We start from the raw sequence: 26454 nt of genomic DNA, 5'->3' as shown, positions 1-26454 counted from the left end.
AGGACTGCAGAGCTTTGATCTGATCCGTTGTTTGTGGGATCGCTAAGCTCTCTCAACAGCATGCTGCTTCCACTGTTTGTCAAGTAGTCCTGTGTTACTTTCAGGTTATTGGTGTGTTTATGTAGCTAGGAATGTGTGTGTTTGTGTATGTGTGAATATGACTATGTCTGTCTCACTTGTTATATGCGTTTCTGAGTGTCTCTCTCTTTCTTTCTATCTGTCACTTTTTCCCTGCTCCCCAAATAATTTTTCTCTGGACCTTGACTAATAAAGAGATAGAAAGTAAGTCTTCTTTCAACAGTGGCATGTGGAAAGTTAAACAAATTGTCATCAAAGAAGTCGTTAAAATAGATTCACTGAAACGTGCATCCTTTTCATTGCTGTATGTAAGATCTTTCATGTCTGCGCCTGTTCCGAGACCTGTCTCTCTCTGTTTCGGGCTGGTGACAGCGCGATTCTGCGTTTTATTTCTTGCCCATCATTGTGGTTCTCACATCGAGCTGAAGCGTGAGGCAGAGAGCAGATATTTAAAATCGCTGTGAAATCAAATTGCAGAAGTGGGAAAGGCCGAGTCAGTTTTTCATTGTATTTTCAACATCCAATATTTCAGATAAATGAAAGTGAAGCTTCGAAAGCAGCAATAACCTCCTCGTCGGGGAATTGAACCCCGGTCTCCCGCGTGACAGGCGAGGATACTCACCACTATACTAACGAGGAATTGGTACAGACATTTACCGTATATTCACCAAAGATGCTTCACTTTTCAGTGAATCTGTTTGAACTGTTCATTTGATGACAGTTTGTTTCACTTTCCACGAACCACTGTTGAAAGAAAAATTACCGACCACTTTTGCATCACATGTTGGATCATGATGTGGGTAACGCGGGAGAGAGTGAGACAGAAAGAGACAGATCTTCTCAGGAAAATATAGAAAATATGAGGCACATACACAGACAGACAGACAGACACACAGAAACAGACACACATGCACATGGATTGACTCAGAAATACTGAGAGTCAGAATATGGATAATTTGGCTGATTTTTGTTCTATTTCTGTCGTAGATTTCGTGAAATCTTGCAGATCAATTAAAATGAGCATAAAACTCGAGGTACTCAATGCTGTGGAATTTTAATTCACTTAAGAATTATTAATTCTACAAGAAACTTGTTGAATTTTGAAACGCAGAGATGAAACAGGTTGATGAATGACGGGATCTGAAGTCTGTCAGATTTGAACCAATGAATGAATTTCTAATCTGTCACCTTAATCACCAGTTAGTAAAAATCACAATTGCTCTGCATCCAGTCCTCAAATAGTCTCCGTACAATAATATTCTGAAAGTGACAATCACCTGTTTTGTTGCTCTGCAGTTTTTGTTCAGGAAGAAGCTCGGCGAAGACATAAAATTAAAAGTTGGCGTCTGATAAATGCTTCCTCCCCGTCGGGGAATGAAACCCCGGACTAAGGCGGGGCAACTCACCACGATAAGAGAGAAAGAAAGAACGAAAGAAAGACAGAGTCAGTTGTCGTTGTCTAACAAAGAGAAGGAAATGTAAAAGGTTCTTTCAAGAGTGGCCCGTGGAAAATGAAACAAACTATCATCAAATAAATAGTTAAAAGAAATGCACTGATACATGAAGCATGTCTAACGCCATCTGGGATGAGTGCACGGTCAATGTAGCAGCTCCTCGTTAGTATAGTGGTGAGTATCCCCGCCTGTCACGCGGGAGACCGGGGTTCAATTCCCCGACGAGGAGATTAAATTTTCGCCGCCTTCAAAAGCTTTTATCTCCAATATTGGATGCGGAATATACAGTGAAAAACTGACTCGGAGTTTCCCACTTTCCCCAATTTAATTTCACTGATTTTCCAGCGGTTTTAAAATCTGCTCTCAGCGTCACTCTTCACCTCGATGTTCGACTGGCTTCTGTGATGGTGGGGATTTCGGGAGGAGGCCGAGATGGATCATCCACTCGGCACTTCTGGCTGAAGACGGTTTCTAAAACTTTGCACTCACGTGCTGGGCTTTACCATCATTGAGGATGGGGATGTTCATAGAGCCTCTTCCCGTTAGTTGTTTAATTATCCACCATCATTCACAAATGGGTGTGGCAGGACTGCAGAGCTTTGATCTGATCCGTTGTTTGTGGGATCGCTAAGCTCTCTCAACAGCATGCTGCTTCCACTGTTTGTCAAGTAGTCCTGTGTTACTTTCAGGTTATTGGTGTGTTTATGTAGCTAGGAATGTGTGTGTTTGTGTATGTGTGAATATGACTATGTCTGTCTCACTTGTTATATGCGTTTCTGAGTGTCTCTCTCTTTCTTTCTATCTGTCACTTTTTCCCTGCTCCCCAAATAATTTTTCTCTGGACCTTGACTAATAAAGAGATAGAAAGTAAGTCTTCTTTCAACAGTGGCATGTGGAAAGTTAAACAAATTGTCATCAAAGAAGTCGTTAAAATAGATTCACTGAAACGTGCATCCTTTTCATTGCTGTATGTAAGATCTTTCATGTCTGCGCCTGTTCCGAGACCTGTCTCTCTCTGTTTCGGGCTGGTGACAGCGCGATTCTGCGTTTTATTTCTTGCCCATCATTGTGGTTCTCACATCGAGCTGAAGCGTGAGGCAGAGAGCAGATATTTAAAATCGCTGTGAAATCAAATTGCAGAAGTGGGAAAGGCCGAGTCAGTTTTTCATTGTATTTTCAACATCCAATATTTCAGATAAATGAAAGTGAAGCTTCGAAAGCAGCAATAACCTCCTCGTCGGGGAATTGAACCCCGGTCTCCCGCGTGACAGGCGGGGATACTCACCACTATACTAACGAGGAATTGGTACAGACATTTACCGTATATTCACCAAAGATGCTTCACTTTTCAGTGAATCTGTTTGAACTGTTCATTTGATGACAGTTTGTTTCACTTTCCACGAACCACTGTTGAAAGAAAAATTACCGACCACTTTTGCATCACATGTTGGATCATGATGTGGGTAACGCGGGAGAGAGTGAGACAGAAAGAGACAGATCTTCTCAGGAAAATATAGAAAATATGAGGCACATACACAGACAGACAGACAGAAACAGACACACATGCACATGGATTGACTCAGAAATACTGAGAGTCAGAATATGGATAATTTGGCTGATTTTTGTTCTATTTCTGTCGTAGATTTCGTGAAATCTTGCAGATCAATTAAAATGAGCATAAAACTCGAGGTACTCAATGCTGTGGAATTTTAATTCACTTAAGAATTATTAATTCTACAAGAAACTTGTTGAATTTTGAAACGCAGAGATGAAACAGGTTGATGAATGACGGGATCTGAAGTCTGTCAGATTTGAACCAATGAATGAATTTCTAATCTGTCACCTTAATCACCAGTTAGTAAAAATCACAATTGCTCTGCATCCAGTCCTCAAATAGTCTCCGTACAATAATATTCTGAAAGTGACAATCACCTGTTTTGTTGCTCTGCAGTTTTTGTTCAGGAAGAAGCTCGGCGAAGACATAAAATTAAAAGTTGGCGTCTGATAAATGCTTCCTCCCCGTCGGGGAATTAAACCCCTGACTCAGGCGGGGCAACTCACCACGATAAGAGAGAAAGAAAGAACGAAAGAAAGACAGAGTCAGTTGTCGTTGTCTAACAAAGAGAAGGAAATGTAAAAGGTTCTTTCAAGAGTGGCCCGTGGAAAATGAAACAAACTATCATCAAATAAATAGTTAAAAGAAATGCACTGATACATGAAGCATGTCTAACGCCATCTGGGATGAGTGCACGGTCAATGTAGCAGCTCCTCGTTAGTATAGTGGTGAGTATCCCCGCCTGTCACGCGGGAGACCGGGGTTCAATTCCCCGACGAGGAGATTAAATTTTCGCCGCCTTCAAAAGCTTTTATCTCCAATATTGGATGCGGAATATACAGTGAAAAACTGACTCGGAGTTTCCCACTTTCCCCAATTTAATTTCACTGATTTTCCAGCGGTTTTAAAATCTGCTCTCAGCGTCACTCTTCACCTCGATGTTCGACTGGCTTCTGTGATGGTGGGGATTTCGGGAGGAGGCCGAGATGGATCATCCACTCGGCACTTCTGGCTGAAGACGGTTTCTAAAACTTTGCACTCACGTGCTGGGCTTTACCATCATTGAGGATGGGGATGTTCATAGAGCCTCTTCCCGTTAGTTGTTTAATTATCCACCATCATTCACAAATGGGTGTGGCAGGACTGCAGAGCTTTGATCTGATCCGTTGTTTGTGGGATCGCTGAGCTCTATCCACAGCATGCTGCTTCCACTGTTTGTCAAGTAGTCCTGTGTTACTTTCAGGTTATTGGTGTGTTTATGTAGCTAGGAATGTGTGTGTTTGTGTATGTGTGAATATGACTATGTCTGTCTCACTTGTTATATGCGTTTCTGAGTGTCTCTCTCTTTCTTTCTATCTGTCACTTTTTCCCTGCTCCCCAAATAATTTTTCTCTGGACCTTGACTAATAAAGAGATAGAAAGTAAGTCTTCTTTCAACAGTGGCATGTGGAAAGTTAAACAAATTGTCATCAAAGAAGTCGTTAAAATAGATTCACTGAAACGTGCATCCTTTTCATTGCTGTATGTAAGATCTTTCATGTCTGCGCCTGTTCCGAGACCTGTCTCTCTCTGTTTCGGGCTGGTGACAGCGCGATTCTGCGTTTTATTTCTTGCCCATCATTGTGGTTCTCACATCGAGCTGAAGCGTGAGGCAGAGAGCAGATATTTAAAATCGCTGTGAAATCAAATTGCAGAAGTGGGAAAGGCCGAGTCAGTTTTTCATTGTATTTTCAACATCCAATATTTCAGATAAATGAAAGTGAAGCTTCGAAAGCAGCAATAACCTCCTCGTCGGGGAATTGAACCCCGGTCTCCCGCGTGACAGGCGGGGATACTCACCACTATACTAACGAGGAATTGGTACAGACATTTACCGTATATTCACCAAAGATGCTTCACTTTTCAGTGAGTCTGTTTGAACTGTTCATTTGATGACAGTTTGTTTCACTTTCCACGAACCACTGTTGAAAGAAAAATTACCGACCACTTTTGCATCACATGTTGGATCATGATGTGGGTAACGCGGGAGAGAGTGAGACAGAAAGAGACAGATCTTCTCAGGAAAATATAGAAAATATGAGGCACATACACAGACAGACAGACAGAAACAGACACACATGCACATGGATTGACTCAGAAATACTGAGAGTCAGAATATGGATAATTTGGCTGATTTTTGTTCTATTTCTGTCGTAGATTTCGTGAAATCTTGCAGATCAATTAAAATGAGCATAAAACTCGAGGTACTCAATGCTGTGGAATTTTAATTCACTTAAGAATTATTAATTCTACAAGAAACTTGTTGAATTTTGAAACGCAGAGATGAAACAGGTTGATGAATGACGGGATCTGAAGTCTGTCAGATTTGAACCAATGAATGAATTTCTAATCTGTCACCTTAATCACCAGTTAGTAAAAATCACAATTGCTCTGCATCCAGTCCTCAAATAGTCTCCGTACAATAATATTCTGAAAGTGACAATCACCTGTTTTGTTGCTCTGCAGTTTTTGTTCAGGAAGAAGCTCGGCGAAGACATAAAATTAAAAGTTGGCGTCTGATAAATGCTTCCTCCCCGTCGGGGAATGAAACCCCGGACGAAGGCGGGGCAACTCACCACGATAAGAGAGAAAGAAAGAACGAAAGAAAGACAGAGTCAGTTGTCGTTGTCTAACAAAGAGAAGGAAATGTAAAAGGTTCTTTCAAGAGTGGCCCGTGGAAAATGAAACAAACTATCATCAAATAAATAGTTAAAAGAAATGCACTGATACATGAAGCATGTCTAACGCCATCTGGGATGAGTGCACGGTCAATGTAGCAGCTCCTCGTTAGTATAGTGGTGAGTATCCCCGCCTGTCACGCGGGAGACCGGGGTTCAATTCCCCGACGAGGAGATTAAATTTTCGCCGCCTTCAAAAGCTTTTATCTCCAATATTGGATGCGGAATATACAGTGAAAAACTGACTCGGAGTTTCCCACTTTCCCCAATTTAATTTCACTGATTTTCCAGCGGTTTTAAAATCTGCTCTCAGCGTCACTCTTCACCTCGATGTTCGACTGGCTTCTGTGATGGTGGGGATTTCGGGAGGAGGCCGAGATGGATCATCCACTCGGCACTTCTGGCTGAAGACGGTTTCTAAAACTTTGCACTCACGTGCTGGGCTTTACCATCATTGAGGATGGGGATGTTCATAGAGCCTCTTCCCGTTAGTTGTTTAATTATCCACCATCATTCACAAATGGGTGTGGCAGGACTGCAGAGCTTTGATCTGATCCGTTGTTTGTGGGATCGCTAAGCTCTATCCACAGCATGCTGCTTCCACTGTTTGTCAAGTAGTCCTGTGTTACTTTCAGGTTATTGGTGTGTTTATGTAGCTAGGAATGTGTGTGTTTGTGTATGTGTGAATATGACTATGTCTGTCTCACTTGTTATATGCGTTTCTGAGTGTCTCTCTCTTTCTTTCTATCTGTCACTTTTTCCCTGCTCCCCAAATAATTTTTCTCTGGACCTTGACTAATAAAGAGATAGAAAGTAAGTCTTCTTTCAACAGTGGCATGTGGAAAGTTAAACAAATTGTCATCAAAGAAGTCGTTAAAATAGATTCACTGAAACGTGCATCCTTTTCATTGCTGTATGTAAGATCTTTCATGTCTGCGCCTGTTCCGAGACCTGTCTCTCTCTGTTTCGGGCGGGTGACAGCGCGATTCTGCGTTTTATTTCTTGCCCATCATTGTGGTTCTCACATCGAGCTGAAGCGTGAGGCAGAGAGCAGATATTTAAAATCGCTGTGAAATCAAATTGCAGAAGTGGGAAAGGCCGAGTCAGTTTTTCATTGTATTTTCAACATCCAATATTTCAGATAAATGAAAGTGAAGCTTCGAAAGCAGCAATAACCTCCTCGTCGGGGAATTGAACCCCGGTCTCCCGCGTGACAGGCGGGGATACTCACCACTATACTAACGAGGAATTGGTACAGACATTTACCGTATATTCACCAAAGATGCTTCACTTTTCAGTGAATCTGTTTGAACTGTTCATTTGATGACAGTTTGTTTCACTTTCCACGAACCACTGTTGAAAGAAAAATTACCGACCACTTTTGCATCACATGTTGGATCATGATGTGGGTAACGCGGGAGAGAGTGAGACAGAAAGAGACAGATCTTCTCAGGAAAATATAGAAAATATGAGGCACATACACAGACAGACAGACAGACACACAGAAACAGACACACATGCACATGGATTGACTCAGAAATACTGAGAGTCAGAATATGGATAATTTGGCTGATTTTTGTTCTATTTCTGTCGTAGATTTCGTGAAATCTTGCAGATCAATTAAAATGAGCATAAAACTCGAGGTACTCAATGCTGTGGAATTTTAATTCACTTAAGAATTATTAATTCTACAAGAAACTTGTTGAATTTTGAAACGCAGAGATGAAACAGGTTGATGAATGACGGGATCTGAAGTCTGTCAGATTTGAACCAATGAATGAATTTCTAATCTGTCACCTTAATCACCAGTTAGTAAAAATCACAATTGCTCTGCATCCAGTCCTCAAATAGTCTCCGTACAATAATATTCTGAAAGTGACAATCACCTGTTTTGTTGCTCTGCAGTTTTTGTTCAGGAAGAAGCTCGGCGAAGACATAAAATTAAAAGTTGGCGTCTGATAAATGCTTCCTCCCCGTCGGGGAATGAAACCCCGGACGAAGGCGGGGCAACTCACCACGATAAGAGAGAAAGAAAGAACGAAAGAAAGACAGAGTCAGTTGTCGTTGTCTAACAAAGAGAAGGAAATGTAAAAGGTTCTTTCAAGAGTGGCCCGTGGAAAATGAAACAAACTATCATCAAATAAATAGTTAAAAGAAATGCACTGATACATGAAGCATGTCTAACGCCATCTGGGATGAGTGCACGGTCAATGTAGCAGCTCCTCGTTAGTATAGTGGTGAGTATCCCCGCCTGTCACGCGGGAGACCGGGGTTCAATTCCCCGACGAGGAGATTAAATTTTCGCCGCCTTCAAAAGCTTTTATCTCCAATATTGGATGCGGAATATACAGTGAAAAACTGACTCGGAGTTTCCCACTTTCCCCAATTTAATTTCACTGATTTTCCAGCGGTTTTAAAATCTGCTCTCAGCGTCACTCTTCACCTCGATGTTCGACTGGCTTCTGTGATGGTGGGGATTTCGGGAGGAGGCCGAGATGGATCATCCACTCGGCACTTCTGGCTGAAGACGGTTTCTAAAACTTTGCATTCACGTGCTGGGCTTTACCATCATTGAGGATGGGGATGTTCATAGAGCCTCTTCCCGTTAGTTGTTTAATTATCCACCATCATTCACAAATGGGTGTGGCAGGACTGCAGAGCTTTGATCTGATCCGTTGTTTGTGGGATCGCTAAGCTCTATCCACAGCATGCTGCTTCCACTGTTTGTCAAGTAGTCCTGTGTTACTTTCAGGTTATTGGTGTGTTTATGTAGCTAGGAATGTGTGTGTTTGTGTATGTGTGAATATGACTATGTCTGTCTCACTTGTTATATGCGTTTCTGAGTGTCTCTCTCTTTCTTTCTATCTGTCACTTTTTCCCTGCTCCCCAAATAATTTTTCTCTGGACCTTGACTAATAAAGAGATAGAAAGTAAGTCTTCTTTCAACAGTGGCATGTGGAAAGTTAAACAAATTGTCATCAAAGAAGTCGTTAAAATAGATTCACTGAAACGTGCATCCTTTTCATTGCTGTATGTAAGATCTTTCATGTCTGCGCCTGTTCCGAGACCTGTCTCTCTCTGTTTCGGGCTGGTGACAGCGCGATTCTGCGTTTTATTTCTTGCCCATCATTGTGGTTCTCACATCGAGCTGAAGCGTGAGGCAGAGAGCAGATATTTAAAATCGCTGTGAAATCAAATTGCAGAAGTGGGAAAGGCCGAGTCAGTTTTTCATTGTATTTTCAACATCCAATATTTCAGATAAATGAAAGTGAAGCTTCGAAAGCAGCAATAACCTCCTCGTCGGGGAATTGAACCCCGGTCTCCCGCGTGACAGGCGAGGATACTCACCACTATACTAACGAGGAATTGGTACAGACATTTACCGTATATTCACCAAAGATGCTTCACTTTTCAGTGAATCTGTTTGAACTGTTCATTTGATGACAGTTTGTTTCACTTTCCACGAACCACTGTTGAAAGAAAAATTACCGACCACTTTTGCATCACATGTTGGATCATGATGTGGGTAACGCGGGAGAGAGTGAGACAGAAAGAGACAGATCTTCTCAGGAAAATATAGAAAATATGAGGCACATACACAGACAGACAGACAGACACACAGAAACAGACACACATGCACATGGATTGACTCAGAAATACTGAGAGTCAGAATATGGATAATTTGGCTGATTTTTGTTCTATTTCTGTCGTAGATTTCGTGAAATCTTGCAGATCAATTAAAATGAGCATAAAACTCGAGGTACTCAATGCTGTGGAATTTTAATTCACTTAAGAATTATTAATTCTACAAGAAACTTGTTGAATTTTGAAACGCAGAGATGAAACAGGTTGATGAATGACGGGATCTGAAGTCTGTCAGATTTGAACCAATGAATGAATTTCTAATCTGTCACCTTAATCACCAGTTAGTAAAAATCACAATTGCTCTGCATCCAGTCCTCAAATAGTCTCCGTACAATAATATTCTGAAAGTGACAATCACCTGTTTTGTTGCTCTGCAGTTTTTGTTCAGGAAGAAGCTCGGCGAAGACATAAAATTAAAAGTTGGCGTCTGATAAATGCTTCCTCCCCGTCGGGGAATGAAACCCCGGACGAAGGCGGGGCAACTCACCACGATAAGAGAGAAAGAAAGAACGAAAGAAAGACAGAGTCAGTTGTCGTTGTCTAACAAAGAGAAGGAAATGTAAAAGGTTCTTTCAAGAGTGGCCCGTGGAAAATGAAACAAACTATCATCAAATAAATAGTTAAAAGAAATGCACTGATACATGAAGCATGTCTAACGCCATCTGGGATGAGTGCACGGTCAATGTAGCAGCTCCTCGTTAGTATAGTGGTGAGTATCCCCGCCTGTCACGCGGGAGACCGGGGTTCAATTCCCCGACGAGGAGATTAAATTTTCGCCGCCTTCAAAAGCTTTTATCTCCAATATTGGATGCGGAATATACAGTGAAAAACTGACTCGGAGTTTCCCACTTTCCCCAATTTAATTTCACTGATTTTCCAGCGGTTTTAAAATCTGCTCTCAGCGTCACTCTTCACCTCGATGTTCGACTGGCTTCTGTGATGGTGGGGATTTCGGGAGGAGGCCGAGATGGATCATCCACTCGGCACTTCTGGCTGAAGACGGTTTCTAAAACTTTGCACTCACGTGCTGGGCTTTACCATCATTGAGGATGGGGATGTTCATAGAGCCTCTTCCCGTTAGTTGTTTAATTATCCACCATCATTCACAAATGGGTGTGGCAGGACTGCAGAGCTTTGATCTGATCCGTTGTTTGTGGGATCGCTAAGCTCTATCCACAGCATGCTGCTTCCACTGTTTGTCAAGTAGTCCTGTGTTACTTTCAGGTTATTGGTGTGTTTATGTAGCTAGGAATGTGTGTGTTTGTGTATGTGTGAATATGACTATGTCTGTCTCACTTGTTATATGCGTTTCTGAGTGTCTCTCTCTTTCTTTCTATCTGTCACTTTTTCCCTGCTCCCCAAATAATTTTTCTCTGGACCTTGACTAATAAAGAGATAGAAAGTAAGTCTTCTTTCAACAGTGGCATGTGGAAAGTTAAACAAATTGTCATCAAAGAAGTCGTTAAAATAGATTCACTGAAACGTGCATCCTTTTCATTGCTGTATGTAAGATCTTTCATGTCTGCGCCTGTTCCGAGACCTGTCTCTCTCTGTTTCGGGCTGGTGACAGCGCGATTCTGCGTTTTATTTCTTGCCCATCATTGTGGTTCTCACATCGAGCTGAAGCGTGAGGCAGAGAGCAGATATTTAAAATCGCTGTGAAATCAAATTGCAGAAGTGGGAAAGGCCGAGTCAGTTTTTCATTGTATTTTCAACATCCAATATTTCAGATAAATGAAAGTGAAGCTTCGAAAGCAGCAATAACCTCCTCGTCGGGGAATTGAACCCCGGTCTCCCGCGTGACAGGCGGGGATACTCACCACTATACTAACGAGGAATTGGTACAGACATTTACCGTATATTCACCAAAGATGCTTCACTTTTCAGTGAATCTGTTTGAACTGTTCATTTGATGACAGTTTGTTTCACTTTCCACGAACCACTGTTGAAAGAAAAATTACCGACCACTTTTGCATCACATGTTGGATCATGATGTGGGTAACGCGGGAGAGAGTGAGACAGAAAGAGACAGATCTTCTCAGGAAAATATAGAAAATATGAGGCACATACACAGACAGACAGACACACACACAGAAACAGACACACATGCACATGGATTGACTCAGAAATACTGAGAGTCAGAATATGGATAATTTGGCTGATTTTTGTTCTATTTCTGTCGTAGATTTCGTGAAATCTTGCAGATCAATTAAAATGAGCATAAAACTCGAGGTACTCAATGCTGTGGAATTTTAATTCACTTAAGAATTATTAATTCTACAAGAAACTTGTTGAATTTTGAAACGCAGAGATGAAACAGGTTGATGAATGACGGGATCTGAAGTCTGTCAGATTTGAACCAATGAATGAATTTCTAATCTGTCACCTTAATCACCAGTTAGTAAAAATCACAATTGCTCTGCATCCAGTCCTCAAATAGTCTCCGTACAATAATATTCTGAAAGTGACAATCACCTGTTTTGTTGCTCTGCAGTTTTTGTTCAGGAAGAAGCTCGGCGAAGACATAAAATTAAAAGTTGGCGTCTGATAAATGCTTCCTCCCCGTCGGGGAATGAAACCCCGGACGAAGGCGGGGCAACTCACCACGATAAGAGAGAAAGAAAGAACGAAAGAAAGACAGAGTCAGTTGTCGTTGTCTAACAAAGAGAAGGAAATGTAAAAGGTTCTTTCAAGAGTGGCCCGTGGAAAATGAAACAAACTATCATCAAATAAATAGTTCAAAGAAATGCACTGATACATGAAGCATGTCTAACGCCATCTGGGATGAGTGCACGGTCAATGTAGCAGCTCCTCGTTAGTATAGTGGTGAGTATCCCCGCCTGTCACGCGGGAGACCGGGGTTCAATTCCCCGACGAGGAGATTAAATTTTCGCCGCCTTCAAAAGCTTTTATCTCCAATATTGGATGCGGAATATACAGTGAAAAACTGACTCGGAGTTTCCCACTTTCCCCAATTTAATTTCACTGATTTTCCAGCGGTTTTAAAATCTGCTCTCAGCGTCACTCTTCACCTCGATGTTCGACTGGCTTCTGTGATGGTGGGGATTTCGGGAGGAGGCCGAGATGGATCATCCACTCGGCACTTCTGGCTGAAGACGGTTTCTAAAACTTTGCACTCACGTGCTGGGCTTTACCATCATTGAGGATGGGGATGTTCATAGAGCCTCTTCCCGTTAGTTGTTTAATTATCCACCATCATTCACAAATGGGTGTGGCAGGACTGCAGAGCTTTGATCTGATCCGTTGTTTGTGGGATCGCTAAGCTCTCTCAACAGCATGCTGCTTCCACTGTTTGTCAAGTAGTCCTGTGTTACTTTCAGGTTATTGGTGTGTTTATGTAGCTAGGAATGTGTGTGTTTGTGTATGTGTGAATATGACTATGTCTGTCTCACTTGTTATATGCGTTTCTGAGTGTCTCTCTCTTTCTTTCTATCTGTCACTTTTTTCCTGCTCCCCAAATAATTTTTCTCTGGACCTTGACTAATAAAGAGATAGAAAGTAAGTCTTCTTTCAACAGTGGCATGTGGAAAGTTAAACAAATTGTCATCAAAGAAGTCGTTAAAATAGATTCACTGAAACGTGCATCCTTTTCATTGCTGTATGTTAGGTCTTTCACGTCTGCGCCTGTTCCGAGACCTGTCTCTCTCTGTTTCGGGCTGGTGACAGCGCGATTCTGCGTTTTATTTCTTGCCCATCATTGTGGTTCTCACATCGAGCTGAAGCGTGAGGCAGAGAGCAGATATTTAAAATCGCTGTGAAATCAAATTGCAGAAGTGGGAAAGGCCGAGTCAGTTTTTCATTGTATTTTCAACATCCAATATTTCAGATAAATGAAAGTGAAGCTTCGAAAGCAGCAATAACCTCCTCGTCGGGGAATTGAACCCCGGTCTCCCGCGTGACAGGCGGGTATACTCACCACTATACTAACGAGGAATTGGTATAGACATTTACCGTATATTCACCAAAGATGCTTCACTTTTCAGTGAATCTGTTTGAACTGTTCATTTGATGACAGTTTGTTTCACTTTCCACGAACCACTGTTGAAAGAAAAATTACCGACCACTTTTGCATCACATGTTGGATCATGATGTGGGTAACGCGGGAGAGAGTGAGACAGAAAGAGACAGATCTTCTCAGGAAAATATAGAAAATATGAGGCACATACACAGACAGACAGACACACACGCAGAAACAGACACACATGCACATGGATTGACTCAGAAATACTGAGAGTCAGAATATGGATAATTTGGCTGATTTTTGTTCTATTTCTGTCGTAGATTTCGTGAAATCTTGCAGATCAATTAAAATGAGCATAAAACTCGAGGTACTCAATGCTGTGGAATTTTAATTCACTTAAGAATTATTAATTCTACAAGAAACTTGTTGAATTTTGAAACGCAGAGATGAAACAGGTTGATGAATGACGGGATCTGAAGTCTGTCAGATTTGAACCAATGAATGAATTTCTAATCTGTCACCTTAATCACCAGTTAGTAAAAATCACAATTGCTCTGCATCCAGTCCTCAAATAGTCTCCGTACAATAATATTCTGAAAGTGACAATCACCTGTTTTGTTGCTCTGCAGTTTTTGTTCAGGAAGAAGCTCGGCGAAGACATAAAATTAAAAGTTGGCGTCTGATAAATGCTTCCTCCCCGTCGGGGAATTAAACCCCTGACTCAGGCGGGGCAACTCACCACGATAAGAGAGAAAGAAAGAACGAAAGAAAGACAGAGTCAGTTGTCGTTGTCTAACAAAGAGAAGGAAATGTAAAAGGTTCTTTCAAGAGTGGCCCGTGGAAAATGAAACAAACTATCATCAAATAAATAGTTAAAAGAAATGCACTGATACATGAAGCATGTCTAACGCCATCTGGGATGAGTGCACGGTCAATGTAGCAGCTCCTCGTTAGTATAGTGGTGAGTATCCCCGCCTGTCACGCGGGAGACCGGGGTTCAATTCCCCGACGAGGAGATTAAATTTTCGCCGCCTTCAAAAGCTTTTATCTCCAATATTGGATGCGGAATATACAGTGAAAAACTGACTCGGAGTTTCCCACTTTCCCCAATTTAATTTCACTGATTTTCCAGCGGTTTTAAAATCTGCTCTCAGCGTCACTCTTCACCTCGATGTTCGACTGGCTTCTGTGATGGTGGGGATTTCGGGAGGAGGCCGAGATGGATCATCCACTCGGCACTTCTGGCTGAAGACGGTTTCTAAAACTTTGCACTCACGTGCTGGGCTTTACCATCATTGAGGATGGGGATGTTCATAGAGCCTCTTCCCGTTAGTTGTTTAATTATCCACCATCATTCACAAATGGGTGTGGCAGGACTGCAGAACTTTGATCTGATCCGTTGTTTGTGGGATCGCTAAGCTCTATCCACAGCATGCTGCTTCCACTGTTTGTCAAGTAGTCCTGTGTTACTTTCAGGTTATTGGTGTGTTTATGTAGCTAGGAATGTGTGTGTTTGTGTATGTGTGAATATGACTATGTCTGTCTCACTTGTTATATGCGTTTCTGAGTGTCTCTCTCTTTCTTTCTATCTGTCACTTTTTCCCTGCTCCCCAAATAATTTTTCTCTGGACCTTGACTAATAAAGAGATAGAAAGTAAGTCTTCTTTCAACAGTGGCATGTGGAAAGTTAAACAAATTGTCATCAAAGAAGTCGTTAAAATAGATTCACTGAAACGTGCATCCTTTTCATTGCTGTATGTAAGATCTTTCATGTCTGCGCCTGTTCCGAGACCTGTCTCTCTCTGTTTCGGGCTGGTGACAGCGCGATTCTGCGTTTTATTTCTTGCCCATCATTGTGGTTCTCACATCGAGCTGAAGCGTGAGGCAGAGAGCAGATATTTAAAATCGCTGTGAAATCAAATTGCAGAAGTGGGAAAGGCCGAGTCAGTTTTTCATTGTATTTTCAACATCCAATATTTCAGATAAATGAAAGTGAAGCTTCGAAAGCAGCAATAACCTCCTCGTCGGGGAATTGAACCCCGGTCTCCCGCGTGACAGGCGGGGATACTCACCACTATACTAACGAGGAATTGGTACAGACATTTACCGTATATTCACCAAAGATGCTTCACTTTTCAGTGAATCTGTTTGAACTGTTCATTTGATGACAGTTTGTTTCACTTTCCACGAACCACTGTTGAAAGAAAAATTACCGACCACTTTTGCATCACATGTTGGATCATGATGTGGGTAACGCGGGAGAGAGTGAGACAGAAAGAGACAGATCTTCTCAGGAAAATATAGAAAATATGAGGCACATACACAGACAGACAGACACACACACAGAAACAGACACACATGCACATGGATTGACTCAGAAATACTGAGAGTCAGAATATGGATAATTTGGCTGATTTTTGTTCTATTTCTGTCGTAGATTTCGTGAAATCTTGCAGATCAATTAAAATGAGCATAAAACTCGAGGTACTCAATGCTGTGGAATTTTAATTCACTTAAGAATTATTAATTCTACAAGAAACTTGTTGAATTTTGAAACGCAGAGATGAAACAGGTTGATGAATGACGGGATCTGAAGTCTGTCAGATTTGAACCAATGAATGAATTTCTAATCTGTCACCTTAATCACCAGTTAGTAAAAATCACAATTGCTCTGCATCCAGTCCTCAAATAGTCTCCGTACAATAATATTCTGAAAGTGACAATCACCTGTTTTGTTGCTCTGCAGTTTTTGTTCAGGAAGAAGCTCGGCGAAGACATAAAATTAAAAGTTGGCGTCTGATAAATGCTTCCTCCCCGTCGGGGAATGAAACCCCGGACTAAGGCGGGGCAACTCACCACGATAAGAGAGAAAGAAAGAACGAAAGAAAGACAGAGTCAGTTGTCGTTGTCTAACAAAGAGAAGGAAATGTAAAAGGTTCTTTCAAGAGTGGCCCGTGGAAAATGAAACAAACTATCATCAAATAAATAGTTCAAAGAAATGCACTGATACATGAAGCATGTCTAACGCCATCTGGGATGAGTGCACGGTCAATGTAGCAGCTCCTCGTTAGTATAGTGGTGAGTATCCCCGCCTGTCACGCGGGAGACCGGGGTTCAATTCCCCGACGAGGAGATTAAATTTTCGCCGCCTTCAAAAGCTTTTATCTCCAATATTGGATGCGGAATATACAGTGAAAAACTGACTCGGAGTTTCCCACTTTCCCCAATTTAATTTCACTGATTTTCCAGCGGTTTTAAAATCTGCTCTCAGCGTCACTCTTCACCTCGATGTTCGACTGGCTTCTGTGATGGTGGGGATTTCGGGAGGAGGCCGAGATGGATCATCCACTCGGCGCTTCTGGCTGAAGACGGTTTCTAAAACTTTGCACTCACGTGCTGGGCTTTACCATCATTGAGGATGGGGATGTTCATAGAGCCTCTTCCCGTTAGTTGTTTAATTATCCACCATCATTCACAAATGGGTGTGGCAGGACTGCAGAACTTTGATCTGATCCGTTGTTTGTGGGATCGCTAAGCTCTATCCACAGCATGCTGCTTCCACTGTTTGTCAAGTAGTCCTGTGTTACTTTCAGGTTATTGGTGTGTTTATGTAGCTAGGAATGTGTGTGTTTGTGTATGTGTGAATATGACTATGTCTGTCTCACTTGTTATATGCGTTTCTGAGTGTCTCTCTCTTTCTTTCTATCTGTCACTTTTTCCCTGCTCCCCAAATAATTTTTCTCTGGACCTTGACTAATAAAGAGATAGAAAGTAAGTCTTCTTTCAACAGTGGCATGTGGAAAGTTAAACAAATTGTCATCAAAGAAGTCGTTAAAATAGATTCACTGAAACGTGCATCCTTTTCATTGCTGTATGTAAGATCTTTCATGTCTGCGCCTGTTCCGAGACCTGTCTCTCTCTGTTTCGGGCTGGTGACAGCGCGATTCTGCGTTTTATTTCTTGCCCATCATTGTGGTTCTCACATCGAGCTGAAGCGTGAGGCAGAGAGCAGATATTTAAAATCGCTGTGAAATCAAATTGCAGAAGTGGGAAAGGCCGAGTCAGTTTTTCATTGTATTTTCAACATCCAATATTTCAGATAAATGAAAGTGAAGCTTCGAAAGCAGCAATAACCTCCTCGTCGGGGAATTGAACCCCGGTCTCCCGCGTGACAGGCGGGGATACTCACCACTATACTAACGAGGAATTGGTACAGACATTTACCGTATATTCACCAAAGATGCTTCACTTTTCAGTGAATCTGTTTGAACTGTTCATTTGATGACAGTTTGTTTCACTTTCCACGAACCACTGTTGAAAGAAAAATTACCGACCACTTTTGCATCACATGTTGGATCATGATGTGGGTAACGCGGGAGAGAGTGAGACAGAAAGAGACAGATCTTCTCAGGAAAATATAGAAAATATGAGGCACATACACAGACAGACAGACACACACACAGAAACAGACACACATGCACATGGATTGACTCAGAAATACTGAGAGTCAGAATATGGATAATTTGGCTGATTTTTGTTCTATTTCTGTCGTAGATTTCGTGAAATCTTGCAGATCAATTAAAATGAGCATAAAACTCGAGGTACTCAATGCTGTGGAATTTTAATTCACTTAAGAATTATTAATTCTACAAGAAACTTGTTGAATTTTGAAACGCAGAGATGAAACAGGTTGATGAATGACGGGATCTGAAGTCTGTCAGATTTGAACCAATGAATGAATTTCTAATCTGTCACCTTAATCACCAGTTAGTAAAAATCACAATTGCTCTGCATCCAGTCCTCAAATAGTCTCCGTACAATAATATTCTGAAAGTGACAATCACCTGTTTTGTTGCTCTGCAGTTTTTGTTCAGGAAGAAGCTCGGCGAAGACATAAAATTAAAAGTTGGCGTCTGATAAATGCTTCCTCCCCGTCGGGGAATTAAACCCCTGACTCAGGCGGGGCAACTCACCACGATAAGAGAGAAAGAAAGAACGAAAGAAAGACAGAGTCAGTTGTCGTTGTCTAACAAAGAGAAGGAAATGTAAAAGGTTCTTTCAAGAGTGGCCCGTGGAAAATGAAACAAACTATCATCAAATAAATAGTTAAAAGAAATGCACTGATACATGAAGCATGTCTAACGCCATCTGGGATGAGTGCACGGTCAATGTAGCAGCTCCTCGTTAGTATAGTGGTGAGTATCCCCGCCTGTCACGCGGGAGACCGGGGTTCAATTCCCCGACGAGGAGATTAAATTTTCGCCGCCTTCAAAAGCTTTTATCTCCAATATTGGATGCGGAATATACAGTGAAAAACTGACTCGGAGTTTCCCACTTTCCCCAATTTAATTTCACTGATTTTCCAGCGGTTTTAAAATCTGCTCTCAGCGTCACTCTTCACCTCGATGTTCGACTGGCTTCTGTGATGGTGGGGATTTCGGGAGGAGGCCGAGATGGATCATCCACTCGGCACTTCTGGCTGAAGACGGTTTCTAAAACTTTGCACTCACGTGCTGGGCTTTACCATCATTGAGGATGGGGATGTTCATAGAGCCTCTTCCCGTTAGTTGTTTAATTATCCACCATCATTCACAAATGGGTGTGGCAGGACTGCAGAACTTTGATCTGATCCGTTGTTTGTGGGATCGCTAAGCTCTATCCACAGCATGCTGCTTCCACTGTTTGTCAAGTAGTCCTGTGTTACTTTCAGGTTATTGGTGTGTTTATGTAGCTAGGAATGTGTGTGTTTGTGTATGTGTGAATATGACTATGTCTGTCTCACTTGTTATATGCGTTTCTGAGTGTCTCTCTCTTTCTTTCTATCTGTCACTTTTTCCCTGCTCCCCAAATAATTTTTCTCTGGACCTTGACTAATAAAGAGATAGAAAGTAAGTCTTCTTTCAACAGTGGCATGTGGAAAGTTAAACAAATTGTCATCAAAGAAGTCGTTAAAATAGATTCACTGAAACGTGCATCCTTTTCATTGCTGTATGTAAGATCTTTCATGTCTGCGCCTGTTCCGAGACCTGTCTCTCTCTGTTTCGGGCTGGTGACAGCGCGATTCTGCGTTTTATTTCTTGCCCATCATTGTGGTTCTCACATCGAGCTGAAGCGTGAGGCAGAGAGCAGATATTTAAAATCGCTGTGAAATCAAATTGCAGAAGTGGGAAAGGCCGAGTCAGTTTTTCATTGTATTTTCAACATCCAATATTTCAGATAAATGAAAGTGAAGCTTCGAAAGCAGCAATAACCTCCTCGTCGGGGAATTGAACCCCGGTCTCCCGCGTGACAGGCGGGGATACTCACCACTATACTAACGAGGAATTGGTATAGACATTTACCGTATATTCACCAAAGATGCTTCACTTTTCAGTGAATCTGTTTGAACTGTTCATTTGATGACAGTTTGTTTCACTTTCCACGAACCACTGTTGAAAGAAAAATTACCGACCACTTTTGCATCACATGTTGGATCATGATGTGGGTAACGCGGGAGAGAGTGAGACAGAAAGAGACAGATCTTCTCAGGAAAATATAGAAAATATGAGGCACATACACAGACAGACAGACACACACACAGAAACAGACACACATGCACATGGATTGACTCAGAAATACTGAGAGTCAGAATATGGATAATTTGGCTGATTTTTGTTCTATTTCTGTCGTAGATTTCGTGAAATCTTGCAGATCAATTAAAATGAGCATAAAACTCGAGGTACTCAATGCTGTGGAATTTTAATTCACTTAAGAATTATTAATTCTACAAGAAACTTGTTGAATTTTGAAACGCAGAGATGAAACAGGTTGATGAATGACGGGATCTGAAGTCTGTCAGATTTGAACCAATGAATGAATTTCTAATCTGTCACCTTAATCACCAGTTAGTAAAAATCACAATTGCTCTGCATCCAGTCCTCAAATAGTCTCCGTACAATAATATTCTGAAAGTGACAATCACCTGTTTTGTTGCTCTGCAGTTTTTGTTCAGGAAGAAGCTCGGCGAAGACATAAAATTAAAAGTTGGCGTCTGATAAATGCTTCCTCCCCGTCGGGGAATGAAACCCCGGACGAAGGCGGGGCAACTCACCACGATAAGAGAGAAAGAAAGAACGAAAGAAAGACAGAGTCAGTTGTCGTTGTCTAACAAAGAGAAGGAAATGTAAAAGGTTCTTTCAAGAGTGGCCCGTGGAAAATGAAACAAACTATCATCAAATAAATAGTTAAAAGAAATGCACTGATACATGAAGCATGTCTAACGCCATCTGGGATGAGTGCACGGTCAATGTAGCAGCTCCTCGTTAGTATAGTGGTGAGTATCCCCGCCTGTCACGCGGGAGACCGGGGTTCAATTCCCCGACGAGGAGATTAAATTTTCGCCGCCTTCAAAAGCTTTTATCTCCAATATTGGATGCGGAATATACAGTGAAAAACTGACTCGGAGTTTCCCACTTTCCCCAATTTAATTTCACTGATTTTCCAGCGGTTTTAAAATCTGCTCTCAGCGTCACTCTTCACCTCGATGTTCGACTGGCTTCTGTGATGGTGGGGATTTCGGGAGGAGGCCGAGATGGATCATCCATTCGGCACTTCTGGCTGAAGACGGTTTCTAAAACTTTGCACTCACGTGCTGGGCTTTACCATCATTGAGGATGGGGATGTTCATAGAGCCTCTTCCCGTTAGTTGTTTAATTATCCACCATCATTCACAAATGGGTGTGGCAGGACTGCAGAACTTTGATCTGATCCGTTGTTTGTGGGATCGCTAAGCTCTATCCACAGCATGCTGCTTCCACTGTTTGTCAAGTAGTCCTGTGTTACTTTCAGGTTATTGGTGTGTTTATGTAGCTAGGAATGTGTGTGTTTGTGTATGTGTGAATATGACTATGTCTGTCTCACTTGTTATATGCGTTTCTGAGTGTCTCTCTCTTTCTTTCTATCTGTCACTTTTTCCCTGCTCCCCAAATAATTTTTCTCTGGACCTTGACTAATAAAGAGATAGAAAGTAAGTCTTCTTTCAACAGTGGCATGTGGAAAGTTAAACAAATTGTCATCAAAGAAGTCGTTAAAATAGATTCACTGAAACGTGCATCCTTTTCATTGCTGTATGTAAGATCTTTCATGTCTGCGCCTGTTCCGAGACCTGTCTCTCTCTGTTTCGGGCTGGTGACAGCGCGATTCTGCGTTTTATTTCTTGCCCATCATTGTGGTTCTCACATCGAGCTGAAGCGTGAGGCAGAGAGCAGATATTTAAAATCGCTGTGAAATCAAATTGCAGAAGTGGGAAAGGCCGAGTCAGTTTTTCATTGTATTTTCAACATCCAATATTTCAGATAAATGAAAGTGAAGCTTCGAAAGCAGCAATAACCTCCTCGTCGGGGAATTGAACCCCGGTCTCCCGCGTGACAGGCGGGGATACTCACCACTATACTAACGAGGAATTGGTATAGACATTTACCGTATATTCACCAAAGATGCTTCACTTTTCAGTGAATCTGTTTGAACTGTTCATTTGATGACAGTTTGTTTCACTTTCCACGAACCACTGTTGAAAGAAAAATTACCGACCACTTTTGCATCACATGTTGGATCATGATGTGGGTAACGCGGGAGAGAGTGAGACAGAAAGAGACAGATCTTCTCAGGAAAATATAGAAAATATGAGGCACATACACAGACAGACAGACACACACGCAGAAACAGACACACATGCACATGGATTGACTCAGAAATACTGAGAGTCAGAATATGGATAATTTGGCTGATTTTTGTTCTATTTCTGTCGTAGATTTCGTGAAATCTTGCAGATCAATTAAAATGAGCATAAAACTCGAGGTACTCAATGCTGTGGAATTTTAATTCACTTAAGAATTATTAATTCTACAAGAAACTTGTTGAATTTTGAAACGCAGAGATGAAACAGGTTGATGAATGACGGGATCTGAAGTCTGTCAGATTTGAACCAATGAATGAATTTCTAATCTGTCACCTTAATCACCAGTTAGTAAAAATCACAATTGCTCTGCATCCAGTCCTCAAATAGTCTCCGTACAATAATATTCTGAAAGTGACAATCACCTGTTTTGTTGCTCTGCAGTTTTTGTTCAGGAAGAAGCTCGGCGAAGACATAAAATTAAAAGTTGGCGTCTGATAAATGCTTCCTCCCCGTCGGGGAATTAAACCCCTGACTCAGGCGGGGCAACTCACCACGATAAGAGAGAAAGAAAGAACGAAAGAAAGACAGAGTCAGTTGTCGTTGTCTAACAAAGAGAAGGAAATGTAAAAGGTTCTTTCAAGAGTGGCCCGTGGAAAATGAAACAAACTATCATCAAATAAATAGTTAAAAGAAATGCACTGATACATGAAGCATGTCTAACGCCATCTGGGATGAGTGCACGGTCAATGTAGCAGCTCCTCGTTAGTATAGTGGTGAGTATCCCCGCCTGTCACGCGGGAGACCGGGGTTCAATTCCCCGACGAGGAGATTAAATTTTCGCCGCCTTCAAAAGCTTTTATCTCCAATATTGGATGCGGAATATACAGTGAAAAACTGACTCGGAGTTTCCCACTTTCCCCAATTTAATTTCACTGATTTTCCAGCGGTTTTAAAATCTGCTCTCAGCGTCACTCTTCACCTCGATGTTCGACTGGCTTCTGTGATGGTGGGGATTTCGGGAGGAGGCCGAGATGGATCATCCACTCGGCACTTCTGGCTGAAGACGGTTTCTAAAACTTTGCACTCACGTGCTGGGCTTTACCATCATTGAGGATGGGGATGTTCATAGAGCCTCTTCCCGTTAGTTGTTTAATTATCCACCATCATTCACAAATGGGTGTGGCAGGACTGCAGAGCTTTGATCTGATCCGTTGTTTGTGGGATCGCTAAGCTCTATCCACAGCATGCTGCTTCCACTGTTTGTCAAGTAGTCCTGTGTTACTTTCAGGTTATTGGTGTGTTTATGTAGCTAGGAATGTGTGTGTTTGTGTATGTGTGAATATGACTATGTCTGTCTCACTTGTTATATGCGTTTCTGAGTGTCTCTCTCTTTCTTTCTATCTGTCACTTTTTCCCTGCTCCCCAAATAATTTTTCTCTGGACCTTGACTAATAAAGAGATAGAAAGTAAGTCTTCTTTCAACAGTGGCATGTGGAAAGTTAAACAAATTGTCATCAAAGAAGTCGTTAAAATAGATTCACTGAAACGTGCATCCTTTTCATTGCTGTATGTAAGATCTTTCATGTCTGCGCCTGTTCCGAGACCTGTCTCTCTCTGTTTCGGGCTGGTGACAGCGCGATTCTGCGTTTTATTTCTTGCCCATCATTGTGGTTCTCACATCGAGCTGAAGCGTGAGGCAGAGAGCAGATATTTAAAATCGCTGTGAAATCAAATTGCAGAAGTGGGAAAGGCCGAGTCAGTTTTTCATTGTATTTTCAACATCCAATATTTCAGATAAATGAAAGTGAAGCTTCGAAAGCAGCAATAACCTCCTCGTCGGGGAATTGAACCCCGGTCTCCCGCGTGACAGGCGGGGATACTCACCACTATACTAACGAGGAATTGGTACAGACATTTACCGTATATTCACCAAAGATGCTTCACTTTTCAGTGAATCTGTTTGAACTGTTCATTTGATGACAGTTTGTTTCACTTTCCACGAACCACTGTTGAAAGAAAAATTACCGACCACTTTTGCATCACATGTTGGATCATGATGTGGGTAACGCGGGAGAGAGTGAGACAGAAAGAGACAGATCTTCTCAGGAAAATATAGAAAATATGAGGCACATACACAGACAGACAGACACACACACAGAAACAGACACACATGCACATGGATTGACTCAGAAATACTGAGAGTCAGAATATGGATAATTTGGCTGATTTTTGTTCTATTTCTGTCGTAGATTTCGTGAAATCTTGCAGATCAATTAAAATGAGCATAAAACTCGAGGTACTCAATGCTGTGGAATTTTAATTCACTTAAGAATTATTAATTCTACAAGAAACTTGTTGAATTTTGAAACGCAGAGATGAAACAGGTTGATGAATGACGGGATCTGAAGTCTGTCAGATTTGAACCAATGAATGAATTTCTAATCTGTCACCTTAATCACCAGTTAGTAAAAATCACAATTGCTCTGCATCCAGTCCTCAAATAGTCTCCGTACAATAATATTCTGAAAGTGACAATCACCTGTTTTGTTGCTCTGCAGTTTTTGTTCAGGAAGAAGCTCGGCGAAGACATAAAATTAAAAGTTGGCGTCTGATAAATGCTTCCTCCCCGTCGGGGAATTAAACCCCTGACTCAGGCGGGGCAACTCACCACGATAAGAGAGAAAGAAAGAACGAAAGAAAGACAGAGTCAGTTGTCGTTGTCTAACAAAGAGAAGGAAATGTAAAAGGTTCTTTCAAGAGTGGCCCGTGGAAAATGAAACAAACTATCATCAAATAAATAGTTAAAAGAAATGCACTGATACATGAAGCATGTCTAACGCCATCTGGGATGAGTGCACGGTCAATGTAGCAGCTCCTCGTTAGTATAGTGGTGAGTATCCCCGCCTGTCACGCGGGAGACCGGGGTTCAATTCCCCGACGAGGAGATTAAATTTTCGCCGCCTTCAAAAGCTTTTATCTCCAATATTGGATGCGGAATATACAGTGAAAAACTGACTCGGAGTTTCCCACTTTCCCCAATTTAATTTCACTGATTTTCCAGCGGTTTTAAAATCTGCTCTCAGCGTCACTCTTCACCTCGATGTTCGACTGGCTTCTGTGATGGTGGGGATTTCGGGAGGAGGCCGAGATGGATCATCCACTCGGCACTTCTGGCTGAAGACGGTTTCTAAAACTTTGCACTCACGTGCTGGGCTTTACCATCATTGAGGATGGGGATGTTCATAGAGCCTCTTCCCGTTAGTTGTTTAATTATCCACCATCATTCACAAATGGGTGTGGCAGGACTGCAGAACTTTGATCTGATCCGTTGTTTGTGGGATCGCTAAGCTCTATCCACAGCATGCTGCTTCCACTGTTTGTCAAGTAGTCCTGTGTTACTTTCAGGTTATTGGTGTGTTTATGTAGCTAGGAATGTGTGTGTTTGTGTATGTGTGAATATGACTATGTCTGTCTCACTTGTTATATGCGTTTCTGAGTGTCTCTCTCTTTCTTTCTATCTGTCACTTTTTCCCTGCTCCCCAAATAATTTTTCTCTGGACCTTGACTAATAAAGAGATAGAAAGTAAGTCTTCTTTCAACAGTGGCATGTGGAAAGTTAAACAAATTGTCATCAAAGAAGTCGTTAAAATAGATTCACTGAAACGTGCATCCTTTTCATTGCTGTATGTAAGATCTTTCATGTCTGCGCCTGTTCCGAGACCTGTCTCTCTCTGTTTCGGGCTGGTGACAGCGCGATTCTGCGTTTTATTTCTTGCCCATCATTGTGGTTCTCACATCGAGCTGAAGCGTGAGGCAGAGAGCAGATATTTAAAATCGCTGTGAAATCAAATTGCAGAAGTGGGAAAGGCCGAGTCAGTTTTTCATTGTATTTTCAACATCCAATATTTCAGATAAATGAAAGTGAAGCTTCGAAAGCAGCAATAACCTCCTCGTCGGGGAATTGAACCCCGGTCTCCCGCGTGACAGGCGGGGATACTCACCACTATACTAACGAGGAATTGGTACAGACATTTACCGTATATTCACCAAAGATGCTTCACTTTTCAGTGAATCTGTTTGAACTGTTCATTTGATGACAGTTTGTTTCACTTTCCACGAACCACTGTTGAAAGAAAAATTACCGACCACTTTTGCATCACATGTTGGATCATGATGTGGGTAACGCGGGAGAGAGTGAGACAGAAAGAGACAGATCTTCTCAGGAAAATATAGAAAATATGAGGCACATACACAGACAGACAGACACACACACAGAAACAGACACACATGCACATGGATTGACTCAGAAATACTGAGAGTCAGAATATGGATAATTTGGCTGATTTTTGTTCTATTTCTGTCGTAGA

General features: G+C 41.8%; 25 non-coding genes across 25 annotated transcripts; 12 read left to right on the top strand and 13 right to left on the bottom strand.

Moving 5' to 3' along the window:
* Nucleotides 1-645: 645 nt before the first annotated feature.
* Nucleotides 646-717, bottom strand: trnad-guc (transfer RNA aspartic acid (anticodon GUC)). Its single transcript has one exon. It is a non-coding gene; the product is annotated as a tRNA-Asp (tRNA).
* Nucleotides 718-1689: 972 nt separating this feature from the next.
* Nucleotides 1690-1761, top strand: trnad-guc (transfer RNA aspartic acid (anticodon GUC)). Its single transcript has one exon. It is a non-coding gene; the product is annotated as a tRNA-Asp (tRNA).
* Nucleotides 1762-2762: 1001 nt separating this feature from the next.
* trnad-guc (transfer RNA aspartic acid (anticodon GUC)) lies at nt 2763-2834 on the bottom strand. Its single transcript has one exon. It is a non-coding gene; the product is annotated as a tRNA-Asp (tRNA).
* A 964-nt stretch (nt 2835-3798) lies between these two features.
* Nucleotides 3799-3870, top strand: trnad-guc (transfer RNA aspartic acid (anticodon GUC)). Its single transcript has one exon. It is a non-coding gene; the product is annotated as a tRNA-Asp (tRNA).
* A 1001-nt stretch (nt 3871-4871) lies between these two features.
* trnad-guc (transfer RNA aspartic acid (anticodon GUC)) lies at nt 4872-4943 on the bottom strand. The gene has a single exon. It is a non-coding gene; the product is annotated as a tRNA-Asp (tRNA).
* A 964-nt stretch (nt 4944-5907) lies between these two features.
* On the top strand, nt 5908-5979 carry trnad-guc (transfer RNA aspartic acid (anticodon GUC)). Its single transcript has one exon. It is a non-coding gene; the product is annotated as a tRNA-Asp (tRNA).
* A 1001-nt stretch (nt 5980-6980) lies between these two features.
* trnad-guc (transfer RNA aspartic acid (anticodon GUC)) lies at nt 6981-7052 on the bottom strand. Its single transcript has one exon. It is a non-coding gene; the product is annotated as a tRNA-Asp (tRNA).
* Nucleotides 7053-8024: 972 nt separating this feature from the next.
* trnad-guc (transfer RNA aspartic acid (anticodon GUC)) lies at nt 8025-8096 on the top strand. The gene has a single exon. It is a non-coding gene; the product is annotated as a tRNA-Asp (tRNA).
* Nucleotides 8097-9097: 1001 nt separating this feature from the next.
* Nucleotides 9098-9169, bottom strand: trnad-guc (transfer RNA aspartic acid (anticodon GUC)). The gene has a single exon. It is a non-coding gene; the product is annotated as a tRNA-Asp (tRNA).
* Nucleotides 9170-10141: 972 nt separating this feature from the next.
* On the top strand, nt 10142-10213 carry trnad-guc (transfer RNA aspartic acid (anticodon GUC)). The gene has a single exon. It is a non-coding gene; the product is annotated as a tRNA-Asp (tRNA).
* A 1001-nt stretch (nt 10214-11214) lies between these two features.
* On the bottom strand, nt 11215-11286 carry trnad-guc (transfer RNA aspartic acid (anticodon GUC)). Its single transcript has one exon. It is a non-coding gene; the product is annotated as a tRNA-Asp (tRNA).
* Nucleotides 11287-12258: 972 nt separating this feature from the next.
* On the top strand, nt 12259-12330 carry trnad-guc (transfer RNA aspartic acid (anticodon GUC)). Its single transcript has one exon. It is a non-coding gene; the product is annotated as a tRNA-Asp (tRNA).
* Nucleotides 12331-13331: 1001 nt separating this feature from the next.
* trnad-guc (transfer RNA aspartic acid (anticodon GUC)) lies at nt 13332-13403 on the bottom strand. Its single transcript has one exon. It is a non-coding gene; the product is annotated as a tRNA-Asp (tRNA).
* Nucleotides 13404-14375: 972 nt separating this feature from the next.
* On the top strand, nt 14376-14447 carry trnad-guc (transfer RNA aspartic acid (anticodon GUC)). The gene has a single exon. It is a non-coding gene; the product is annotated as a tRNA-Asp (tRNA).
* A 1001-nt stretch (nt 14448-15448) lies between these two features.
* Nucleotides 15449-15520, bottom strand: trnad-guc (transfer RNA aspartic acid (anticodon GUC)). The gene has a single exon. It is a non-coding gene; the product is annotated as a tRNA-Asp (tRNA).
* A 972-nt stretch (nt 15521-16492) lies between these two features.
* On the top strand, nt 16493-16564 carry trnad-guc (transfer RNA aspartic acid (anticodon GUC)). The gene has a single exon. It is a non-coding gene; the product is annotated as a tRNA-Asp (tRNA).
* Nucleotides 16565-17565: 1001 nt separating this feature from the next.
* trnad-guc (transfer RNA aspartic acid (anticodon GUC)) lies at nt 17566-17637 on the bottom strand. The gene has a single exon. It is a non-coding gene; the product is annotated as a tRNA-Asp (tRNA).
* A 972-nt stretch (nt 17638-18609) lies between these two features.
* On the top strand, nt 18610-18681 carry trnad-guc (transfer RNA aspartic acid (anticodon GUC)). The gene has a single exon. It is a non-coding gene; the product is annotated as a tRNA-Asp (tRNA).
* A 1001-nt stretch (nt 18682-19682) lies between these two features.
* On the bottom strand, nt 19683-19754 carry trnad-guc (transfer RNA aspartic acid (anticodon GUC)). Its single transcript has one exon. It is a non-coding gene; the product is annotated as a tRNA-Asp (tRNA).
* Nucleotides 19755-20726: 972 nt separating this feature from the next.
* On the top strand, nt 20727-20798 carry trnad-guc (transfer RNA aspartic acid (anticodon GUC)). The gene has a single exon. It is a non-coding gene; the product is annotated as a tRNA-Asp (tRNA).
* A 1001-nt stretch (nt 20799-21799) lies between these two features.
* trnad-guc (transfer RNA aspartic acid (anticodon GUC)) lies at nt 21800-21871 on the bottom strand. Its single transcript has one exon. It is a non-coding gene; the product is annotated as a tRNA-Asp (tRNA).
* A 972-nt stretch (nt 21872-22843) lies between these two features.
* On the top strand, nt 22844-22915 carry trnad-guc (transfer RNA aspartic acid (anticodon GUC)). The gene has a single exon. It is a non-coding gene; the product is annotated as a tRNA-Asp (tRNA).
* A 1001-nt stretch (nt 22916-23916) lies between these two features.
* trnad-guc (transfer RNA aspartic acid (anticodon GUC)) lies at nt 23917-23988 on the bottom strand. Its single transcript has one exon. It is a non-coding gene; the product is annotated as a tRNA-Asp (tRNA).
* Nucleotides 23989-24960: 972 nt separating this feature from the next.
* trnad-guc (transfer RNA aspartic acid (anticodon GUC)) lies at nt 24961-25032 on the top strand. The gene has a single exon. It is a non-coding gene; the product is annotated as a tRNA-Asp (tRNA).
* Nucleotides 25033-26033: 1001 nt separating this feature from the next.
* Nucleotides 26034-26105, bottom strand: trnad-guc (transfer RNA aspartic acid (anticodon GUC)). The gene has a single exon. It is a non-coding gene; the product is annotated as a tRNA-Asp (tRNA).
* Between the last annotated feature and the right edge of the window lie 349 nt (nt 26106-26454).

Source organism: Heptranchias perlo, chromosome 35 (genome assembly GCF_035084215.1).
Source record: "Heptranchias perlo isolate sHepPer1 chromosome 35, sHepPer1.hap1, whole genome shotgun sequence".
NCBI lineage: Eukaryota > Metazoa > Chordata > Chondrichthyes > Hexanchiformes > Hexanchidae > Heptranchias > Heptranchias perlo.
This window is presented reverse-complemented; position numbering and strand designations above follow the sequence as displayed.